Source organism: Saccopteryx bilineata, chromosome 4 (assembly GCF_036850765.1).
Source record: "Saccopteryx bilineata isolate mSacBil1 chromosome 4, mSacBil1_pri_phased_curated, whole genome shotgun sequence".
In the NCBI taxonomy this organism is placed as follows: domain Eukaryota; kingdom Metazoa; phylum Chordata; class Mammalia; order Chiroptera; family Emballonuridae; genus Saccopteryx; species Saccopteryx bilineata.
Window position 1 is genome coordinate 186,838,672 of NC_089493.1, and position 15,601 is coordinate 186,854,272.

The following is a 15,601-nucleotide window of genomic DNA, read 5'->3' on the forward strand; positions in this document are numbered from 1 at the left end:
TCTTGCTCCTGACTTTGCATAGATGTTCTTTGTTACTTTCATGTCCCCTTCTGCAGTAGCTGAAACTGATGTGAAGGGGATAGAAAAAATATTTTCAATTGCATTTGCATCATAATCCCTTCTGTAACAAACATGATCTTTAGAATTCTAAGTCATCCATAGAGACTGGGCTGAAGCAAAAAATTTCACTTGAGCCATTGCACATGGCTGCGCAAATTATGCAGGGGCCAAGTTGTATCACAGATCTGTTAAACAATCCGTGATCACTGTTTTCTTGGCCTCAGACTTGCCCATCCTCCCTGTCTCACCTGGATTCAGGGATTTCATTCCCAGGAGGGTCCTCAGTCCTACGGTCTCACATAATGTCCGAAATATGAGCCCAAACACATGCCCAGCCGCAGCACACCTGCGATGTGTGTTCACTGACAGCCTTCCATTGCAAGAACGAGTGCAATGATGTAAGCCCCAAATGCACTAAAATAAAACAAGATTTTATTGAGCACCTACTAAGTGTGGATGCTACCTTATTCATTCATTTATTCATTCATTCATCTTTCATTCATTCATTTTATATCTCCTGAATTTTTATGTTAAGGTAATAGAAGCCCGGAGGATACAAATGATGAAAAACTAATTTGGGTCCATGTTTTTGGAAATTATAGTCTGTAGCACTATGTAGTTCTGAGAATCAATTGAGGCAGCAGATGTGAAAGGACTTTGAAAATAACCAAAATTAAACGTGCATTATTCATTTTATTCACCACCCTCATGCTTAAGCAATTTGGAGGATTTTCAGGGCAACAATGCTAACTAACATCAATAAAACATGGAGATAGAAATTTTACAGAAAATGGAGAGAACCGAGTGGAGTAGTTCCTACTCTAGTCCACCCATGCAGTAAAATGACAAAGCAGGTATTTCAGGTTGCTGTGGCAAAGAGCGAATCCTTGGAGGAGAGGGAACGAGCTGGCCCCTTGACAAGAGTTTCCATATAGAATTAACAGTATCTGGGCCCTGGCTAGTTGGCTCAGCGGTAGAGCGTCGGCCTGGTGTGCGGGGGACCCGGGTTCGATTCCCGGCCAGGGCACATAGGAGAAGCGCCCATTTGCTTCTCCACCCCCCCCTCCTTCCTCTCTGTCTCTCTCTCTTCCCCTCCCGCAGCCAAGGCTCCATTGGAGCAAAGATGGCCCGGGCGCTGGGGATGGCTCCTTGGCCTCTGCCCCAGGCGCTAGAGTGGCTCTGGTCGCGGCAGAGCGACGCCCCGGAGGGGCAGAGCATCGCCCCCTGGTGGGCAGAGTGTCGCCCCTGGTGGGCGTGCCGGGTGGATCCCGGTCGGGCACATGCGGGAGTCTGTCTGACTGCCTCTCCCCATTTCCAGCTTCAGAAAAAAACGAAAAAAAAAAACAAAAAAAACAGTATCTGTCTTCTGGCCCCTTAGACTGTTCCATGAAGGACATCTATGGTAAATTGGAGCACTGCTTGGACATATTTAACATAGAGACCCCATTGTATCCCTGCCATGATCACTCTGAGGACTGGGTCTCATTACTTCCCCTCTAACAGCATGGTTTTGAGGCAACGTTAGAGATTTCATTGCTCCTTGAAACTATACTGCTCGCAAAAATTAGGCGGTCAGGGAACCTGCAGATCCTGCAGGACTCTCAGCCTTTTGTAGAGTGCATTTTCACCAATGAAATAAAAGTTGTTTTTGCATCTCATTTGCATAATTGAACAACTTTCTTTGACTTGTCATTTTGCTTTTCTGATGTTCTTGTTTAATAAAAAAAAAAATCAAATGCCTTTTTTTTTCATCGCTTCATATTTATTTGGAAATACTCCGTAATTTTTGTGAGCAGTATAAATGGAAAAGAAACTGTTGGTTTTACAAAAGGGACAGAAACGTGGATTTATTTCCTGTACTGAAAATGCAGCAGCTAGCCTGTGGTCGCCTGTGCCGCTGCTGATGTAAAGCATGGTCAGTTGGAATTGATATTCAGGTCAGTATCGTTTTTGGAAACAGGCAGTTTGTTGTGGAAATCATCTGTTCCTCGTATGTTACTTGGAGATACCGTTTTACAAAGATACTCCACTCACTTCTAGAAAACTTTGGGCCATTTCAACTGTCATGACACAATCGCATAAAACAAAATGATGAGTGACATTAGTGATAAAATGTTTCCACTTGTGTTGAAATGAAAAGCAGTAGTCTGCTCCATTAAAATGCAAAAGAAAAAAAATGAGCTCCAATCCGGTTTCTGACTCAGTATTGTTTTTATCTCCACTTGGACTCTTTAATATGAGATATTAAATTTAGAGTAAACATATGGATGTCCCTCAGAAACCAAAAGCATTTGAAGAAAAATGTGAAAATATATGTTAAGGGACTGTATGATGGAGCAGTTTTGATTTAAAACCTTTTTTGTATAACCATAGTAGTTACAAAAATCTAACTACCTATTAAGTTTATTTCGTTTCCATATTTAACCCCAATTACCCTGTGCAGGGGAATTCTTTAAAAATTTAATTCCTCCTCTTGTTTTTTTCCTGCTTCTCCAAGCCTTTTCCCCCTCATGTAAATTGCAGCAGGTGTGCAAAATTGAAGACATCACAATTAAATGTAATCAAATATTTTAGGCACTAATGAACAGCTCCAGGAAAACAAGTCAAAAGGAAAAAAAAAAAAAGGCCTTTAAGTGAGTGGATTTTCAAACACCCAAGGCACCGTAGGACCAATTAAGAGAGTCACATACCAGGACACATACTGACATTAATTATCTTTGAGTTCAGGGAAATAAAAAATAAAAGCAACAATTATCATAATAAATCTCCACACAGTGCTTGTAAATTGTGCTAATCTACAACACACCTGGGTTTCCGATATTTAAGGTGAATACTCAATCAGTTGGTAACGACTTCACAAAGGTGCTCAGAGGACATTGTTTCCTTCCTGTGATCTGGCAGGCAGACCGAGGGGCTAAGATGATGTCCAACAGTCCCAGCCGGGTAACTCGGTTGGTTAGAGCATCCTCCCGGTGCACAAAGGTTGCGGGTTGGATCCCCTGTCAGGGCGCATGCAGGATTAGATTAGATGTTTCTGTCTCTTTTTCTCTCTCTCTCTCTCCCCCTTCCCCTTTCTCTCTTTCGAAAATAAATAAATAAATTCAAGAAAAAGAACATAAAACGATGTCCAACAGCTATGGCTGCTTTTTTCCCCATCACTCACATGAGATGCCCACAGAAGCACTGCATAATTTATTCAATAAAGTAAGTCACAAAGCCAGTATTCTCTTTAGGGGATGTTTATTCAAAAAGAAGAAAAAGTCAAGAATGGATATTCAAGGTAAAAAAATTTGAATTGTTGGAGTCTCAAAGTCCCAGGACGTCTCTAAAATTTATTCTCCCCGAAGCCAGAAAGAATCTTACTAAAGAGAACAAATATTTCAGTCTGGGAATATGGGTTTTCATTTTTTTAAAAAATGCACAAGAGGAGGCCGAGAAAATTAAGTGTTCTAAGCCAAGAGGAATAAAAAGAAGGAAGAAAAAAATCCTTGTTATTAAAATTGATCTAAATCCGATTGACGATTTGAAACAAGAACATAATATTTTAACGAAAAGAGAAAATACTTAAAATTCGGAGGTTGCTAGGTTACTTTTAATCAAAGGAGAAATTAACATAAGTGCCAGTTATTAAAAATAACTATACAAATGTTTTTAGCGTGAATGTCCTCAAGATGGTTCTGGTATAAGCGTAAAATTTGTCATTAAACTCCTAGAAAATAACAAACATTTTCTACCTTCTTGTCTCCTTTCTGCACCCATAGAGATGATTTTATTCTTGAGGAAAGATATATTTAATTTATATATGATTTTTAAATGTTGAACACTTAATTTCAATATTTGGGACCATGCTGCTCATCCTGAAAATATAATATTGATTTATTGAGTTTTCTTAATTAGTTAGGTGCTGTGTGTGGAAATATCTTATATGTTAAAAATGTGACATGTGATGTTAATTTGTATGTATGTCTTTTTACTTGTGCAATTTTAAATAGATTTTATAATGTGGTGCAAAACAGAGAACACATATGAAAGCATACTTAGGATTTTTAAAATCATTTTGTTTCTTAGATGCACAATTTCAGTAGAGCTTCTATCTGGAATTGGAGAAAGCCAAGAGGGAAATTCTTTAAGGACTGCTTATTAATACCTGGTCCCAATATACCATAGAAATTCACCTTTATATTTTGTACTTTGTGGTAACTTTTTGATTTCTTGAAAATCATATGCTTTTAGATTAAACAGCAAGTGTTTACTGGCAAAGTGGGTTATTTTATTGTATATTTGCACATAGCTCTATAAGCTATAACATGGTTAACTATTTAGTCTATCTTTACTTTTAGTTAATTATATTTTTAAAATGTAGCCTTGGGTTCTGAAAAGGTTTTGGTATTTTATCAAATCTAGAAAACATGAAATATTGACAGGATTTATTACATCAAAAATTAAAATATATGATAGAAAAGATTTAACAAGTGAAAATTGTAAAAAAAAACATATTTTCAACACTTACATAGCAAATTAACAATTTTAATAAATGCATTTACTTACAAAGGCATTTAAAGAATATTTAAAATACCTGATAATAAAAAATAATTCATTTGAATCGCCTATAAATAAGGGTATTAAAATTAGAAAATATAAAACTGTCCTAAAATTTACTAATAAAAAAGGAAATGTACATTTAACAGACATTTTTCCAAATATGAAATTTATAAAAATTAAATCTATTGATAATACATGATATAATCACAATCATAAATAATAAATAAATAAATATAAATTATTCTACAGAAGGCTTTCATTTACTATATTTTTATTAATTAAAACTTTGAGTCTGTGGAAAGGTCCATCAGTTAGAGATTGAGTAAATAAGTTATGCTGCATCTACAAACAGGTTTTATTAACCATTAAACAATAGAATTTTATATTTGTTAACAAGAAAGATTTCTGTAGCACACGTTTCAGTGAAAGTAACAGGTATTTATATATTTTATGTTATTATATTATTAATCATATAATATATTTAAATCAAAGAGTATGTATATGCATATAAATAAATTCATTTTTTATAATGAACTTATAAGAGTAGCTGTATCTGGAAACTTGGTTTAAAAGTATTATTTCCTGCATATGTCTATATTTTTAACATTATTTTTAAAATCAGAAAACTACTCACATCAATAATTATTGATATTTCTGTATTTGTTCAGATCGTTTTCTAGAATCTGAACAAGAATATATTCAGATTGTAATAATATTCACATTATTAGAGATTTGTCTTTTTATTCCTAAGTTTTTCTATTAAAACTGATATTGTGATGAATAGTTATATGCATTTTTAAAATATGGCATTATTCTTTGTAAAAGAGATTCTGAACTGAAATCACTTGGCCAAAAAAAAAAAAACTATTTGGAGTTTTGTTATATTATTTGAGAATTCATTGTTCCAAAATATACTAGTAGTATATATTTACATTACAGTCCTACAAAGGGGCGACAAAGTGCTCTTTTTGTTATTCTAATTTCAAGGGGAGAAGGACCAACATTTTGTATATTTTCAATGCGTTTTATATAACAAGGAACACAGAATGAGGACCAAAAAACTTTTATTCAACCCGTTGATCAGAACATATGTTCTATGTACAACTCCGTGGTTCACAAATATTTGGACAGAAATAAAAAATACCATAGGTTGCTTCCAAATTAAAATTCTGTGGAAGATCTATGTATTTTTTTATCTCCCCCCTTCCTCTCAAGCTGACACAGACATGTTTAATTTGCCGACAAAAATATTTTTATCATTGAGCAGACATTGAAAGCAGGATCATAAACTTTCATATAAAGATCCAGTTTTATGACTCCTGTGAAATCGAAAGGTTTGGCCCCAAGTCTCGGGTCGTGAGTGAACACTGCACGGCTCGTGTAACAGATGGGCTGAGCGGGTGCTCTTCACTTAGCCACACTCCCTGCCACTCCCTATTGTCTGCCTGATACTGAGGAAAGGAGTATTTGTCATTTCAGTTGTACTTGAACTGTTTTTTTTCCTAGTTAGAAAATATTTCTTACACTTTTTGGCCTTCCTCATTTGCACACTGTGCAAGTATTTGTTCACATCTCACATCTACAATACTCTTTTCAAGACCCAAGTAAAAAAACAACAACAACAAAAAAAAAAAAACAACCTTCATTGAACTTCACTTTGCCCTGACGTGTTATACTCAAATATCCAAATTTTCTGACTACTGTATACCCGTTGTTAAACTTTTAGCTTTAATGTTTCCATTGTAAACTCATACTTAGTCCTGGAGCTTCCGGACATGGCAATGTTATTTTGGACCTGCGATGTTCCCTGTGAATATTGCTTTTTCTTTATGAGTCAATATGACAACGTTCATTGCTGTAATGCTAGCATGCTATGAATGCTTACTTCATATGCTTCATGGCTTCATGGTACAGTTTTCAGTATCCAGGCTAAGAAGTTTATCTAAATTACAACTTTATTAATCAGGTTTTCTCCTTTGTAAGTCTACTTAGATACCTACTTGTAATTGAACATAGCTAAAAGACTGAAGGAAATGAAAAAAGCATATGCTAAGCCTTTCTAAATGCTCATTCAATAGGTTTTAAAAATGCTGCTATATTTTTCTCCATAAATGTAGAATGAATATTGGGACACCTCACATCATTAAAGTTGCATGTGTCTGTTAAGTTTTCTCATTAAATTGAGTTTAAAACCATGCAGCGATTGTAAATTTTAAGAGTCTGGAAAGAATTTTTTCCCCCAAAACAATTAACCATGTATTTTTTTTAAGTGAAAAACCATTAAATACTTATTTTTTATGACTTTGTACTTTGCTTTTTTGTTTTAATTTTATTCTCCAGTAGGCCACGTCCTACAATCAGTGCTAGGAGGGGAAGAGGAATGAGGATTAAAAAGAAAAGATTAGAGGGAGGTGTATGGAGAGAGAATGAGCAATGCATTTTTATGGAATATTTTTTCTTAATTAAAAAAGAGAAAGAAAACTGCCTAGAACCCAGAGACATCAGCCCCTAAATCAAGGTTTTTTAGACTGTGCAAAACAGATCAATAAACCTGTTTATTTATTCTTAACACTATTTACCCTGTTACGTAGAAGAATAACAAAAGAGAATATAAAAAAAAAGTCTATTTCTTTCTTTGTCTTTCATTCTTCTCTACAAATTTCACTACAAAGGGAGATAAGGATACCATACGCATTGAGACCATAGACATCAAAAAAAATAAATTGAGGGCTCTGATTTTTCAAGTAGGCAATGATGAACTAAATTTGTAAAATCCTTAAGCTGTTCAAAACCATCAGTAAGTCGTTTGTTTATAATAAAATATAGCTACCCTGATTTATTTATTTATTTATTTATTTATTTATTTATTTATTTATTTATTTATTTTGTGTGTGTGTGTGTGTGAAAGAGACAGAAAGACAGAGAGAGGGACAGATAGTGATAGACGGACAGGAAGGGAGAGAGGTGAGAAGCATCAATTCTTCGTGGCGGCACCTTAGTTATTCATTGATTGCTTTCTCATATGTGCCTTGACTGAGGGGCAAAGTGAATGACCCCTTGCTCAAGCCAGCGACCATGGAGTCAGGTCTATGATCCTATGCTCAAGCCAGCGACCCGTGTTCAAGCCGGATGAGCCTGTGCTCAAGCTGGTGACCTCGGAGTTTCGAACCTGGGTCCTCTTCATCTCAGTTCAATGCTCTATTCACTGCGGCACCGCCTGGTCAAGCTACCCTGGTTTATTTTCATTTCTTCTCCTCTCCTATCTAGGCTAAGAATATAAATGTTCTTTATTGTCCTACAAAAACAAAGCCAGTTATCACAGTGGACTGACAGGTTTTCTCGACATTTTTTTTTTATTATGACAATCTGGTGTTAGGCTAATAATTGCAACAATTAGTCCAATAATTTGAAAACCAAAAGAAAAACTCATGTGTTTACAGCTCACATCTTCCTATTCTTGTCTCTTTGTATATCTTTTATATAAATCTAACATCTGAAATTTCCAGGTACCACTTTTTAACTTCTGGGTTTTATATTTAGATGTCCTGAAAAAAAATACTTGAAATGCATATCTTGATGGATATATGTATATACATATCTTGACTTTTCATGAAGAGCTCTTTACCCCCTTAACTTTTACATCTATTTTTGCTACCTAGCTAAACAAATTTAATAATGTACTCAAACTTACGCATATTCATGTCTGCTAGTACTTTAAATAAAAAAGATAAACACTAAGTTATTAGCATCCGTTCTTAACTAAAAATAAATTATCCTCTTCATACAATGAGAATTTTTAAGGGAATGATTGGATCTATTCCTATAATTACTTATAAAACGTAACTTTTTTCTTCCTTTTTTTTTCTTTAATTCGTTCCAAAGAGCATGTCATGGAATAACTTGTATTAGAATATTCTTAATATTGTGTGAAATATTTAAAAAAGATGAAAACTCAATTTTTAAAGAAAATAACTGCTGAAGCCCTGGCCTGTTGGCTAAGCAGTGAGTGTCGATCTGGTGTGTGGATGTCCCAGGTCTGATTCCTGGTAAGGGACACAAGAGAAGCAACCATCTGCTTTTCCACCGCCCCTTCTATCTCTCAGTCTCTCTCTTCCCCTCCCACAGCCAGGGCTCAGTTGGAGCAAGTTGGCCTTGGACTCTGAGGATGGCTCCATAGCCTCACCTCAGGCATTAAAATAGCTCAGTTGATGAGCAATGGAGCAGCAGCCCCAGATGGGCAGGGCATTGGCCAGTAGGGAGCTTGCCTGGTGGATCCCAATTGGGGTTCATGTGGAAGTCTGCCTCTCACTTAATAAAAAACAAACAAAAACTGTTAAAGTGTAGGATTTAGAGGTTATTCATTTTACCTTTATTATAGTAGTTGCATTTTTCTAAGAAGCTCTCTGAAATGCCACTCACTGCTTCTACACTTAATTTGAAAAAACACATACTATGTAATTGGTCTTAAGCCTGGAAAAACAGTGAGAACATGAGTCATGTAGGACACAGATCACATCAATTTAGAGAACCTTAGTTACAACTGAGTCATTGGTATAAGTTGCTTCATTTATTCAACGAATATTTCCCATTCTACCTTCGATGCAACTAAGAACCTGAAAGGCAACGCCCTTGCCCTTATGTAACTTACTTAGGTTTGAATTGGGTGGCAAAACTCACAAAATAAAAACACAAAATAATCATTGCAGATGGTGATAACCGCTCTGAAGGAAATAAGTATAGAGCCGTGATCCAGGAAGGCAGAGGCTTTTATTTAAGTGGTTAAGGAGGCCTGTCTGGGAAAATAGTATTTAGCTAAGCTGAGGCATGAATGGTGAAGAGGTCCCCGATGAAGAAAGAGTTGTCCCTACTGAAATTGCAAATGCTGTGATTAGGGGAAAAGTTAGGATATTTAAAGAACTATAAGAAGGCCAGTGTAGCTAGAGCTAAAGGGCAGAAAGGAAGCGTCACTTTAGGTCACGTGGTCCAGTGCCAGAATTGTCAGAGCCTTTTAGATCACAGTAAGAAGATTGGACTGTGACTATTGATTGATACATCTTTGTGTTATGCAGAAGAGTAAAACATAGTATGAAAGATGGTAGGAGTGGAGGGGATGTTTATAACAAACTAGTTGATATTGCTAATATAGTGGGGGGAAAAAGTAGTCTCTCCGTAGATTCTGCTGTTTTACCTTGTTATGGGCAGAAATGTTTATAATCTGTAAAGCTGCAAACACAGTCTAGATTTCTCTCCATTTATAAGACTGGCCACATACAATCATAGGACACGCAATAAAAGTTCATCTTCAGGGAAGAAGCATAAAAAATGTGCTTAGCAACTTCTTTAGCATGAAAGTTTCCCTAGCTTACATCAGTGTAGAAGTTAATTTTACCTTTTGGGCACTTTCAAAACACTGAAAAGGAAATGTTTGGATAATGATGTGTAAATAGCTAGAGCATAATCTATGATATTTTAATATCCTCATAAAAGAACGAAAGCACAGATTCTAACATAAATCATTTAAAGTGATTCTGATCACATAAGTCATGCAAACACTCCAAACAGCAAACTCCACAGTCACCAAAGAGTTTCCCGTACAGAACTGCCTTTTTGAATTCATGTACCTATACTAAAGAGGCTTTATTGTGCTGCTAACATTTGTTCTTTCACTAAATAATGAGGGTAATTTATTGTCACACTTTGTCACAATGTACCTTTTATATCTTTATAGGGTGCTGGTTTTGATATTTTGTACTTATTAGGAGGTCTTTATAATATCGTTGTTCCCTGGAGTGAATTCTTTGTGCTCATCCAGATGTTATATTAAAAAAATGTTAAAAATGCTTTTAGTTGTTTTTTGTTTAAAATCAACACAATCATTGCTGCCATTTTTTTTTTCTGAATATATCATGGCAATTTTAGATTAAAAGCGTGTGGGTGTATATTTGCTGAGTTAAATTTATCATTTATAACAGGCATTTGGAAATAAAGGAATCCAAGGACTAAATAGTAATGAGAACATAGAAGTAAATTATATTAAAAATAAGATAGTTGAGAAATAATCTACTTGGAAGATTTTCAAGTCCCTTTGATTTGATAGCAGGATTTTAAAGATCTTTCTTACTAGTTGAGGAAAAGAAATAAAACCTGTCTCAAAACTACATAAATATTTGCTGATGTTGCTATAAAACATCCTTTACTTCCTTTATATAAAACACATTCACTTACTTTATATAAAACACATTCACTTACTTTCCACTCTTATTTTAGGCCCTCTAACCATTTCTTGTACATATTTATATCCCATGGTAGAGACTAAAATCAGATTAAGACTGAAAATTCTATAAAAACAACTTTTAAAGATCACACTGCCTTAATTTTTTTTTTTCCAAATCCAAGTATCAGTAAGAGTTCACAAAATGTGTAACTTAATCTGGCTTCTAAATCTGAACACAGTGAATACACACTCATCGCATGACTTATGCCACTCAGAATTGTCCCATTTTGAATGATAACTTTTTTGTTTTTATAAGCGGGAGGCAGGGAGCAGGAAGATAGACTCCCGCATGTGCCTCAACTGGGATGCACCCAGCAACCCCTCTCTGAGGCCATTGCTCCATTGCTGGCAACTGAGCTATTTAGCACCTGAGGCAAGGCTCTGGAGCCATCCTCAGCACCCGGTGGACCAACGTGCTCAAACCATTCTAGCCATGGCTGTGGGAGGGAAAGAGAGAGGGAGGGCGGAGGAGGAGTGGAGGAGCAGATAGTCACTTCTCCTATGTGCCCTGACCAGGAATCAAACCTCAGACTTTCACATGCTGGACTGACACTCTACCACTGAGTCAACCAGCCATAGCTGAACAATAACTTTTTAAAGAGAAGAATAACACATGAATTTGTTATACATATCTTAAAAGCATTATGAAAGACAGCAAAGGAATGTCTATAAGAGGGAAATTTAAAAAAAAATTATCAGACATTTTAATTTATTTATTTTCTATATCATTGGAGAAAGTTGGTTGGTTGGTTGGTAATAAGGCTTCAGAAATTTTCTTGGATCATTAATAAGCATTACTATAGCAATTAGGTGAGCACATAAATTCAAGTTATATTTTAATTTCTATTTTTTATAATTTTTCAAATTTTTTTGTATCTCAACTACATAAATACACACAAAGAATGCAGGAGTGACATTTTGTTTTCTCCAGAAACACTGGCATATTTTTTTTCTTTCTGATCTGTTAAAATGCATTAATATTACATTTTCTCTAATAAAATGTAGATGTACCACTTGTGTTAGTTATAGACCATGTACCAAACTACTTGAAAAGTTAGAGCTAAAATAATCAACAAATCAATAATACATGTCCCACTTTTTTTTTAAATGGGCAAAATATTTGAATAGCCATATGACCAAAGGTATGTAAATGGCAATTAACCAGAGACAGAAGCCCAACATGATTAGTCATCAGGGAAATACGGATCGAAACTACAAGGAAATCCCACCTTACCTCACCAGGATGGCAAATTGCAAAAGGCAGATAATTTGTCAAGACACTGCAACCACTGGAACCATTACATTGCATTACACGCTGCTGGCGGGGAGGTGAAATGGGGCAGCCACTTCGAAAACCAGTTTGGCAGCTCCTGAGAAAGTTCAGCATGAAGTTCCCGTGTGACCAGCGGTTTCAGTCCTAGGCGTATACCCAGGAGAAATGTGAACACGTGTCCGCTGAGAAACTTACAGGTGAGTGAGCGAGGCGGCATTACTTTCACTAGCCACGAAATAGAAACGACTCAAATATCCGTCAGCGGAGTGAGGAGTAAACAAAGTGCAGTACAGTGTTTCCATCCTCTGCAATATAATTTAGGAATATACAAAGTAGCATTTATAAATACCACAACATAGATGACCCTCTAGAACATTATCTTCAGTGAAATGTCAGTCACCAAATGCCGCATGTTATATATTATCCCATTTATATGAACTGTGTGCAATAGGTAAACCTATTGAGACAGGAATAGATTGATCCGTGGTTGTGTGAGAAGCAGGGAATGGGGAGGGGATGGGTGGGAGTAACTGATGTCAGATAAACTTATTTTTAGGATAATAACGATGCTGTAAAATTAGATTATGGAAATAGCCGCACACCATATACTTAAACCGTTCGGCTGGACATTTCCAATAGGCAAACTTCATGATGTGTAATTACATCTCGGTAATGCCGCTGTAATAACAGCACCCACTTTTATTCTCTCACGTCTTTTGTGTGAGTGTGGAAGTTAGGAGCAACTCCCCTGGTTGGTTCTGGCACAGCGTCTGCCATAATGTTGCCGTCAAAATGTCGCCCGGGGCAGCCACTGGAAGGCTTGACGCGGGCAGGAGAATTCCCTTCCAGTCCGGCTCCCTCGCACGACCGTTATCAGGAGACCTCCGTTCCTGGACGTGCGTGTCTGTCCGCAGGGCAGCTTGAGTGTCCTCTTGACATGGCAGATGGTGTTCCTTCCCCAAAGCAAGCGATCAAAAGGAGACAGGCAGGAAGGAGCCCCCGTGTCTTTTCTAACCCAGCCCCCGATGTCACACCCTGTCACTTCCATAGCAGCCTAGTTGCAGCACAGGCCATGCCTCTTCCCTGTGGAGAGGACGCAGACGAGCGTCAATGCCGCTGTGACTTGTCGGGAGTGAGAACCACTGAGGATTACTATCTCCTCTAACCTCAAATTAAAATGCGTATTGTGCAGTGAAACAACATGCGAAATAGGGACGGCTCCGTAGAACCTGATCCGTATTCCCCGCTGTATCACTAATGGCTTTTTAAACCCTACTTTTCAATGTAATTCACTCTATGGAAGGAATCATTAGAATATTATCATATTTGCTACACCTGCCATAAAAGGGTCTCGTGCTATTATTCCCAGATTCCCAAGGTATTTCGCAAAGATTTTTTTTTTTTTTTGTATGGCAACTTAGATGTGCAGAGAATTATTAACTATTGAGGATTTTTTTAAATTGGATAAGATAACAAGGTTACTTAAATTAGTTGTTTCTAAATTTCAATGCTCTAAGAAAAGCAATTATTTAGCAGGATTTTATTTACATATTTTCTCCTGTGGTTTGCAAGCTGAAAAGCTGCTGACATTTGTATTTCTCAGTGTTCCTTTTTTTTTAAAGTACTTGAATTGAGCTTAGAGTAGCTGCATACACAGAATTAAAGGTAACTGTCATATAGAACAGTGGTCCCCAACCTTTTTTTGGGCCACGGACCTGTTTAATGTCAGAAAATATTTTCACGGACTGGCCTTTAGGGTGGGGCGGATAAATGTATCACGTGACCAAGACAAGCATCAAGAGTGAGTCTTAGATGGATGTAACAGGGAATCTGGTCATTTTTAAAAAAATAAAACATCGTTCAGACTTAAATATAAATAAAACGTAAATAATATAAGTTATTTATTCTTTCTTTGCGGCCCAGTACCAAATGGCCCATGGTCCGCGGCCCAGGGTTTGGGGATCACTGATATAGAAGCCGTTGATTCCTGAATTTTCTTCTTGCTCTAACGTCCCGTGAGAAAATGAGTGTGTATTACACAAAATACTGAGCAGGATTCGGGAATGTCTCTCTCCTCTTTTTCCACCTGCTCTGTCCTGCAGATCTTTCGGGTCTCATCACAACAGCTCCTTCACAGCTCTCCAGCTTTGGCTCCATCTCTAGACTGGCATAGCATTTGTGTATCAAATTATTAGGAAGAATTTTTCTTTCTGATGAAAATGAGGCTTGTCTGGGGGTGGCTGGCTGTGTGTTTTCCGTGGTATTTGTTTTTTCATGCCATTACTCACTTGATATTTTTATTATTAATCTTAATATTAGTGCTGCATGTTCTGGTATCCATCTTTCAATTAATAAAGCGACAGATATATGTAGACCCTTTACTCTGCGGAAACTCTAAAATAAAGTTTAAGAACGTTATTCCTGACCTAAGGCACTTGGCCACTTGGCTCTGAAGACACCCCGGCTGAAAAGGGACAGACAAGAAGGGGAAAGGGGCCCGTTGTGCGCACGGTTCTCCCCTGATACAGTCCTGGGCTGCATGTGACGATGTTTTCGGCAAGCCCCGAGCACCAATTACGATCTGAAATAGGTACTATGACTATACCCAGTTTAGGGATAGGAACACCTACCTGAGCCTTAAAGATGAAACTATTAGTCTGCGCACACGCTCAAAGGATGTCCTAGATTTGAGGGGGTCTGATTCCAGAGTCAACACCCATAACCATTTTATCATAAGATGTGGAGATATTGATGTTAGACAGCATTGTTCAAGGACTCCCCACAGGTTGTCACTCACCTGTGTCATTAGCACAGATGTAACACAGATGAGGTTACTCTTCCTGGTCAGTATCCTTGTACAGGGCCCACTCATTGCAAAGCACCCGTCTCTCCTGTAGAAAGCACGCTACCTAACACATGCTCTGCTATGCCAACTTGCTGACTGTTGAGTGTGGACTGAGCTGGAAATTAGAAATGAATAGGACATCAAGTTTTGTGGGGTTTTTTCCTGTCCAAAGGAGTCTGAAACTACTGTGTTTTCTTTTCTTTTCTTTTTTTAATTTTTTTTATAAAGATTTTATTTATTCATTATAGAGAGGGGAGAGAGAGAGAGAGAGAGAGAAGGGGGGAGGAGCAGAAAGCATCAACTCCCATATGTGCCTTGACCAGGCAAGCCCAGGGTTTTGAACCGGCAACCTCAGCGTTTCCAGGTTGACACTTTATCCACTGTGCCACCACAGGTCAGACAGGTGTTTTCAATGATATGGCACAGCACTTAACAGATGTCACCTCTCCCTATCTGTGACGTGGCCTCCCTTTCTCAGAACGTCTCTCTCCCTCCTGCTCAGTGCGGTCCTGGGCCACTGCTGGGTGAGAACGTGTTCTGAGAAATGCCTTCTTAGGCGACCCCGTCGCTGTCGGAGTGGCACAGACCCTACTTTTACACATCGCCG